Consider the following 9,739-nt stretch of genomic DNA (forward strand, 5'->3'; position numbering starts at 1 on the left):
GGGGACATAAATATTCAGACCATAGCAGCTCCCCAAACAAACATTGCCAGATTTAGCAAATAAAAATTACAAATAAAGGGGTACTTGGGTGGCTCAGTCGGTGAAGTATCTGCCTGGGGCTCAGGTCATGATCCCAGGGTCCTGGGATTGAGGCCCCCATTGGGCTCCTTGCTCAGCGGGAAGCCTGTTTCTCCCTCCCCCTCTACCCCTCCCGCCTGCTTGTGCTCCCTCTCTCTCTCTCTCAAATAAATAAATAAATAAAATGTTTTTAAAAATTACAAATAAGAAAATGTCTCATGGGACATACTTACACTAAAAATTTATTTATCTGAAATTCTAATTTAACTGGGCATCCCTCTAATTATACCCCAACCCCAGGCCCTTAGAACCTGCACAAGTGTCCCACTCCTTCCCTGACTCAGGGAGTGAGGAAGATTAATACAGTATGGTCTCTAGGGCCAAATAGATGGACAGCCAACAAGGGTGTACACACACACACACACACACACACACACACGCTGGGCAAACTATGATCCTTTGCTGAGTCTCTGGATCTGAGTCAGTTTTTGGAACCCATTGACTGAAGAGGTGGCTAGGTCCCCAGAAAGAAGGACCCTAAATCACCATGACAATTATATACCATAATACTAGCCCCAGTTCTTCCCCAAAGGGACCTATGGCCATTTATGTGGGTGATTGTACACTGGGGAAAGGGGAGACATTGAGGTCTACCACTTCTTTTTTTTTTAATGATTTTTTATTATATTATGTTAGTCACCATACAGTACATCCCCGGTTTCCGATGTAAGGCTCGATGATTCATTAGTTGTGCATAACACCCAGTGCACCATGCAATAAGGTCTAGCACTTCTGAGTAAGTCACAGAGCAGGAACTCTGGGCAGTATAAGCAGCCTGGCCGCTTAACTCATATGATCCACAGCAGGCCCTGTGGGGTGGGAAGAGTAAGGCGTGAGAAGACATGCATTCTAGAGTTTCTGGCAAGTCCCAGGGGGCTGCCGTTACAAAACGGGGACAGGGTGAAATAGGAACGGAGCTTATGTAATCCATTTGGCCAACTCTTGCTCCAGTGTAATTGCAAATAGGCAAGTGCAGCAACCCCAGACAGGGTGTATGGTTACTGGGGCTCAGGTTTCTCAACAATGGGGCTTTTACTTACTTGACCAGGTAAGCCACCGGGACCAGCGGAGGCGATAGCTAAGGGTGAGAGGAATTAAGGATGGATAGGGAGGGAGGAGACAATGGATTCCAGGGGTCCTTCTGGAACCAACTACAGCAGTGGGAGCTGTGGGTTTTTTCCACTAACTTCCCTCTTCTAAGTTTCGCTCCAGAAGAGAGGCCTATGGGCAAACTACAAACACCTGTCCCCAAATACGTATGGAGAAATTGATCTGCTTAGCGCCAGGGATGTATTGAGGGAGCCACAGAGGATCTCCCTATGAGAAAGAACCCGCCACTCAAGGGAGTGCTCCTTCCTGGCAGTTCTGCCCAACGTGGGACCCCTCCAACTGGTAGTGTTTGCTCTACAGCTCCCTGTTGGATTGGCCAAAAATTTATCAGGTATGTATCACAGTTCGAGGCTCTTGCTGCACAATCCTGCTTCCTTCTCTTTTATCTTTCACAGGGAATACTCAGCCCACTCCCAATAAACCTCCTGCATTTCTGACTCCATTGCCACATCGTTTGTCGGAGATCTAAAATGACACGCCGTCCTCTCTCCATTTCTCTGCTGTAGTATCTCTGTCGTAGAGCAAGTCTCCATATCTATGGATTGCTTTAGGGCTCTCTTTCATCTCTCTGTGTCAATATTATACCATCCTGTTTACTACAACTTTATAAATATGTTTGATACTTGGTAAAGTAAGTCCTCTCACTTCTGCTTCCGCTTCCTTAAAAGTGTCTACAATACCTCTTGTCTTTTTAAATGCATTTAAAATTTAGCTTTTAAGTCTCTCTCTCTCTTTCTCTGTGTCTCTCTGTCTCTCTCTCTCTGTAACACATACACACACACACAACATGGGGGTGTGATTGCAATTTCATTGAATCCGTATTTGAGAGAATTGACATCTTTACAATATGAGTCTTCTAATTTATGAATAATGTCTATCTCTTCTATATAGATCTTCAATGTCTCTCAGTAAAGCATTATAGTTTTCCATATAGAGGTCTTACACACATTTTATTGGGTTTATTCCTAGTATTTTAAAAAAGATTTTATTTATTTATTTATTTATTTATTTATTTATTTATTTATTTGAGAGAGAGAGCATGAGCATTGGGGAGGGGCAGAGAGAGAGAGAGAGAGAGCACAAGCAGGGGGAGCAGCAGAGGGAGAGGGAGAAGCAGACTCCCCACTGAGCAGGGAGCCTCACACGGGGCTCAATCTCAGGACCCTGAGATCATGACCTGAGCCCAAGGCAGACACTTAACCGACTGAGCCACCTAGGTGCCCCATTCCTAGAAATTTTTAAAACCTTTTATTTTGAAATAATATCAGACTTACAGGAAATTTGCAAGAGTGTTCTCTATAGCCTTCCCATCCACAGATTGCCCAAATGTTAACAATTTACAACATTCGGTTTCTCTTCCCCCATATATTTTTCTGAAACATTAAAAACATAGTTGCAGACTTCATGTTCCTTTACCTCTAAATAGGTATTTCTTATAAATGGAACTTCTCCTATATTCCTGTCATTCCAGAACAATGACCAAAATAAAAAGTTAACACTGATATCATACTCTTATCAAATGTACTTAATCTTAAATTTAAATTCCACCCATTGTCAGACTGGTCGTCTTTAAGGCAAAAGGAAAAACATCTGGTCCCGGATATAATCTAGGATCACACACTGCATTTAATTGTCTTTTTAGACTCCTTTTAATCTTGCTTAGTTCCTCATTCTTTGTCTGGACCTTGACTTTTTAGAGAGTACAGGCCAGTTATCTTATAGACTATCCCCCAGTTTGGATTTTTCTGATGATCCCTCATTATTCGATTTAGGTCACGCATCTGTGGCAGGAGTACGGGAGAGTGGTGCGTGCGTTCTGTAGTGCACCGCATTACAGACACATGATACTGCTTTGTGCTTTTGCTCGTAATGTTTATTAACTGCAACCATTTGGTTAAGGTGGTCCCTGACAGGCTTCTCCATTGTAAAGTTACATTTTACTCTCGATAATTAATACATCTCTTATGGAAAGCTGCGTCAATACTATGTAGATAACCTTTTTCTGATTATATTCTCATCCACTGGTTTAACATCCATTGGTGATTCTTGCCTGAAACCAATATTATTATGGTGGTTGCCGAATGGTGATTTTCTAGTTCCATCATTCCTTCTACATTTATTAATTGGAATTCTACTGTAGGAAAGCACTTCCCCTTTCTGTTTGCTTCTATCAGTATAGACTCATCAATGTTTGTTTTATTCTATGGTGGGTTTTATTGTGGGTTTGTTTTTGTTTGTTTCTGTTTTGTTTTGATTGGTTGGGTTGTTTTTTTGTTTTGTTTTGTTTTTGTTTTTGTTTTTCCAGAACCTAGACAAACTACCATAGTAGCGAATCTGTTTATAGTTGTAGCTTGGGGCGGTTATTGTGGTTTCTTTGGTAAAATCTACATTTCCTTTTTTTTTTTACCATCTTATTTAAATCTTGATTATCTGCTCTCTCTATATATATATACCTACACACACACTTATAATGTTTATAGTAGTGTGATAGCAGAATGTATCTTTTTTTAAGGTTTCCCTACTTTCCAATTTATTTTAAAATGGTAGTTTTGAATGTATGCATTTAGAATAAGTGACTAGTAGTTTATATCTCACAGGTAGTTTAAATCTGATTGGGGCAATCTGCAGACATTAGAGGTAGTTTAGTATTCTAGAAAGGGCTGTTGTCACAGATAGCGTCTAGGGGAGGACCGTATGCTCTCTGGGCACACAGTATTGTCTGATGAATTTGAAAGAAGCAAACAAGATATGACTTTATTTTCCCCTTGACACTCCCTTGGACTAATTTTGAGCCTCGATGGGAAATCATTCAGTAGGTTCATAATGTACATGACGGAAGGAAGCTTTACGTGGTGGTTTACCTTCCTTTAGCTTTGGAAATTTACCCTTGCCCAGTTTTGGAAGTAACTTCTAGTCCTTTGGTTCTCATTTGTAACAAACACATTAGAGACTACATTGAAATATTGCCTACAAGACTGTTCTTACTTAAAAAAAGACTTGCTCCTCCAATAAAAAAAATTTAAATGTATTCTGTGGGTTACATTTCACTACTATCATTATTTTGTTCATGAAATTATCCCATATTGGGCTATTAGAAGTCATTTCAAGCTAACTTCATTCTCTGAGTACCTCCTTATTTTCTGGCACAAGATATTTCTGCTGTCCCAGCTTTGGAATCAGCCATTTCTCCAAGTAACCCTGGTTCTTTTTACTAAGGAAGAGTTTTTAGATACCAGGCTCTGGGCATTAGATGTGCTCATTGTCATTAGAGCATTATTACTACTTGGCCTTATCAGTTGACAGAGCCAGAAAATATGCAAGTGAAATATATTATGAACCATGAGTTCATACTGATAGCTCTGATTGAAATCCAACACCACAGAGTTCATTTTAGCTTTCTTCCTTTCCATGTAGTAGCTTGAGAATTTTTAACCCATACAACTGAAAAAAATTCATATTAACTACAGTATACTATTTGTTTACAATTATTTTGTTTGAGTGTATATAGTCAAAAAATTGTGTTCAAAAGTTTCTTGTATTAGTTCTCCCTCCACCCCAACCCCTAAAGTGGTGATGTTATTTATTTGAAATACGTTATATTCATTTGTTTCTGTTTATATTCCATTTGGGGTTTCTGCCCTGCACAGAGACATGAAAAGAAAGATTAACTCATACACAGAGGAAATAAGGCAGTCAATAGGAACTGTCCCTGAGAAAGCCCTGACATTGGAATTACTAGACAAACACTTATTTTTTTTTAAGTAGGCTCCATGCCCAACGTGGGGCTTGAACTAATGACCTTGAGATTGAGAATTGTGTGCTCCACTGGCTGAGCCAGCCAGACACCCCAGATAAACACTTTATTTTTTTTTTATTAATAATGATTTTTTATTATATTATGTTAGTCACCACAGATAAACACTTTAAACGAGATGTTTTAAATATGCTAAAATAAGGGAACTGAAGTCTACATAACTAAAGCAAAGTATGAAAATGATGTCTCATGAAATAGTGATTATCAATAAAGAGATAGAAATTATAACATGAATGAAATAGAAAGTACAAAGGTAAAAAGTACAGTAAGAAAATGCAAAATTCAACAAAAGGACTTGTCAACAGAGTAGAGCAGGGAGAAGAAAGAATCCATGAATCTGAAAATAGGTCAATTGAGATTTTTGAATCTGAGGGGCAAAAAAGAAAATGAACAGGGTCTCAGAGACCTGTTGGCCACAACCAAGCATGCACAGGGTGGGACACCCAGAGGAGAGGAGAGAGAGAATGGAGCAAAAAGTATATTTGAAAGAATAATGTCAGAAAACTTCCCAAATTTCATTTAAAAAAGAAAACATGAATGTACACAGCCAAGAAACGAAACAAAGTAGATTTTTCCAAGCAGGCAAAACTCAAAAAGATCCACACCTTAGACACATCATATCAAACTGTCAAGAGACAAAGAAAAAGAGATCATCTTGAAAGCAGCGAGAAAGAAGTGACTCATTAGACACAAGGGTTACTCAACAAGATTAACAGCTAATTTCTCATCAGAAACCATGGGTGTCAGAAGGCAATAAGATGACTCATTAAAAGTGCTGAAAGAAAAAGACTGTTAACTAAGAATTCTATATCCAGCAAAAGTTTTCTCGAAAAATAAGGGAGAAACCAAGACATTCCCAGATAAACAAAAACTAATGGAATTTATTGCTGGCAGCCCTGACCCACAAGAAATACTAAAGGGCGATTCTCAGGCTTGAGTGAAAGAACTCTAGATAGTAACTTGAATCCACATTTTAAAAACTGATAAACTTCATTACGTAGGTAAATATAAAAGACAATATAAGTGTTTTTTTTATAACTCCTTGTTTTTATCACCTCTTCTTCACCCCATTGCTGAAGAATGGATTACCCGATGTAGAATTATGGGAATGGCCAAACACATGACACGAAACAGTAGGTAAGACTGACAGTAGTTTATGAGTCACATATACTCACAGTCCAGGGCAAGAGGACACCACCTGCCATGCAGGGACGCACGGGGTTTGGCCTTGAGAACAGTGTGAACAAACAGGATGGGTAGGAGGCAGACTTTCTAATATCAAGAAGGAGAGGTGACCCTTGGTTCCCACAAAAGATGTGATCGGCTTGTTCGAATAATTCCATGGGCCGGCAGGGAACTGAGGCCTGCTACTCAGGGATAAGCAAGAACTGTGCCAGGTCCCCATGATAAGAAGTTGTTTTGTTTTGTTTTGTTTTCTTGGCTAGGAGACCTTGTCCATGGGAGTAGAGTGGGGAGGTGAACTTGTGGTTGGTCTATTGGAGGCTCTCCTGATTTTACCAGCTGCCAGGGCAGCACAGAATATTAATTTTGGGACTGACATCACACCTGACCCCTTGAATGTCTTATCAATTTCAATCTTGGTTATGGCTGAGATTTTTAGGGAGTAGAAGGGCCTCCCTAGGATGTGAAGTAAGTACTTGACCAGGAGGAAGAGGGCCATGTGGTGAAATGGTCAAAAAACGTGAACTTTAGAGGTGTCCCCCTTTATGTCCCAAAAAGGCATTTGAGGGACCCGTGCGGCATTGGTGCAGGGAGTGCATGTCCCCCAAGGCCATGAATTTAGACTAATCAATGCCTGTGGCAATAGTGACACCCAGTGGGGGGGGGTCCATTTGCCATTCTGTAACTGAAATAAAAGTTATCTGAGGAGCCATTATGCCTTTCAATTAAAGCAACTTCGAGGGTCTCCTATAGGTTAAATTCCAGCGAATGCCTTCTTTAAGAACCAGCATTATATATTCTGAGAAATGAAATGAGTGTCCTTGTCACTAACAGTAATGTAAGTCCAAAGGTGATAAGGTGTACCCTGGTAGAGCCTTGTATTGTGTGTGGCTTTAGCATACGTAGAGACATGTGACCTTCATTTATATTTTGGATATCTGTGAGGGAAGAGATTCCCAGAGTTCTTTACTCCAAAAGGGTCAACTCTTAGGCAGTGGCCCAAGGGTTTGAAAAAATGTGCAAATGAGGGGCGCCTGGGTGGCTCAGTCACTTAAGCTTCTGCCTTTGGCTCAGGTCATGATCCCAGGGTCCTGGGATTGAGCCCCCACAGGGTCCTGGGATCCAACCCACATCAGGCTCCCTGCTCAGCGGGGAGCCTGCTTCTCCCTCTCCCTCTGCCCCCCTCCCCCGCTTATGCTCTCGCTCTCTCTCAAATAAATAAATAAATAAAATCTTCTTTTAAATGTGCAAATGATACTATTTGTTGGCCAGGCATCCAATGTTAAAATGACTACTTGAGGGGCGCCTGGGTGCCTCAGTCATTAAGCATTTGCCTTTGGCTCAGGACGTGATCCCAGAGTCCTGGGATCGAGTCCCACATCAGGCTCCTCTGCTGGGAGCCTGCTTCTTCCTCTCCCACTCCCCCTGCCTGTGTTCCCTCTCTCACTGGCTGTCTCTCTCTCTGTCAAATAAATAAATACAATCTTAAAAAAAAATGACTACTTGAAGTGTGGCCAGTTGTGCGGACTCTTGGGTGCCATCCTTTTCAGGGACTCTGGTTAAGGGATGAAAACCGTCAACATTCTACTGAACTCCGTCATGTATGTTGGTGCAATGCCAACCATAAAGTGTATGAATGCCCATTATTGGTCGCTCAGTTGATCCTAAAAGGGTCCCTAGATAGCCAAGGGTCTGGGAGAGGTTTGACCTCCTCTAGCATCATGGCATCTGGCAAGTGACTGAGGACAGAGAAGGCCAGCCTCTTGTAGGTGGAATCTACTGGAGGGTCCACGTTTGGTTCCATCTAGTAGCAAGGAGGTCTCAGTAGCCATGACATGCTTGTGGAGTGCAGCTACCATGACCCAAAGCATAATGGGCAGCTGGGTGTAGAAGGTCACAGGTTGAGGGACTGTGAGAGCTTTGATTTTCAGGAGATCTCTGTATGTGGCCAGCAAATTGCTGCTCTAATAGTATAGTGCAGGGCTAGGAAGGGCAATTTCTTATATTAGAAGCCTATGGACCACTTATGGTCATCATAGGTTGTCTAGAGATCCCAGGAGGCATGAAAGGAGGCATGAAGGAGTGTCTGAGGACACTAACAGGCGTGCTTGTTGATTTCAATTTGGACAGATTCTGGAGCTTTTTGTTGGAGACCCATTCAAGGTGGGCCAATTTGCAAGTAACAACATTAATAAGATTGAGTAAAATTTGTAAATGAAGAATATGGTATCTCCAGAACCAAAAAAAAAAAAAAATCCTAGAAGATATTGGACTTGTATTAACATCATGGGTGCTGAAAGGGTCAACAGGTATTTTCTTAACTGTCAGAGATGGAACAACCCTCAGTTTACCAAAGAATTTTCAGGAATGCAAAAGAGACGGTGGGACCTTGCACTATGTGCAATGGTCTGTCCCCTTTTTGTGAGGTCCTTTATGAGTATTTGCAACGTGTCAAATGAATCTCCCTGGAGGAGGATGTCATCAATGTAACATTGTGTCTGTGTTTCTAGAGAAAGGTGGATGCAGTTAGGATCTTGCTAAAAAAGATTGTGTGTAATGGCAAGGCTGCTGAGGTACCCCATGGGTAGCCTGGTAAAGGTGTATTGTGTCCTTTCAGTGGTGAAGGCAAACAGCAGTTGAGAGACTGTTGAAATAGACACTGAACAGAATATATTATTCAAATCTACAATAGCAAAATATTTCCCAGTGGATGGAGTCGGTAATTCCAATAGTCAGTACTGGCTATGGGGGTCTTAATGGATGGGGCCAGAGCATTGATGTGCAGTTACTTACTGTGAGGCACCATTCATTCTTTCCAGGTTTAAGAACAGGCCAAACTGAGATGTTAAATGAAGAAGCAGTGGGGGTAATCACCCCTTCACTAATTAGATCTTCTATAATAACTTTTAATCCTTCAGGGCCCTGTTTTAAGTTACATTGCGCCATCTTAACTTTTTAAACTGGCGAATCCATGGCATCTCATTTAACCAAGCCAATTGATAAGGGCCAGAGACTTTATATAATTTTAACTTATTACTCAACTGGGTCAGAATGTCTGTGTCCACCAGAGGATATTTTAGCATAACAGGTGCTATGACCATGGGAATTTAGGTAAAATAATAACTCTGATCGTTAAGGTGAGGCATACCTATTTGTCCTTTCTTTTATACTCAGTAACTCCCTGAAGATTATAGAGAGTATCTTGTTGAAATTTAATGGGTCCCCAGGTATAACTGTAATTTGAGTCCCAGTATTGATTAAGTCCATGTAGGTTTGCCAATTGGTACATTTCAGCAAACGTTGATGTTCATTCAGAGCCTATGCTGTAGAGGTGCAAAAGACAATCAGTGCCCCTTTGTCTTTCTGTTATATAATTCTTCTAGTAAATTTTGGATTTCCAATAGTGTCAAATTATGTACCTTCGTTTCAGTTTCATTTTTTTTTTCTTGCAGCCCTGAGGAATGAGCTCTTGGTTGCCGTCGGGGCATAAGCAGC

The sequence above is a fragment of the Ursus americanus genome, chromosome X, assembly GCF_024610735.1.
Source record: "Ursus americanus isolate L20-20 chromosome X, mUrsAme1.1.p, whole genome shotgun sequence".
NCBI lineage: Eukaryota > Metazoa > Chordata > Mammalia > Carnivora > Ursidae > Ursus > Ursus americanus.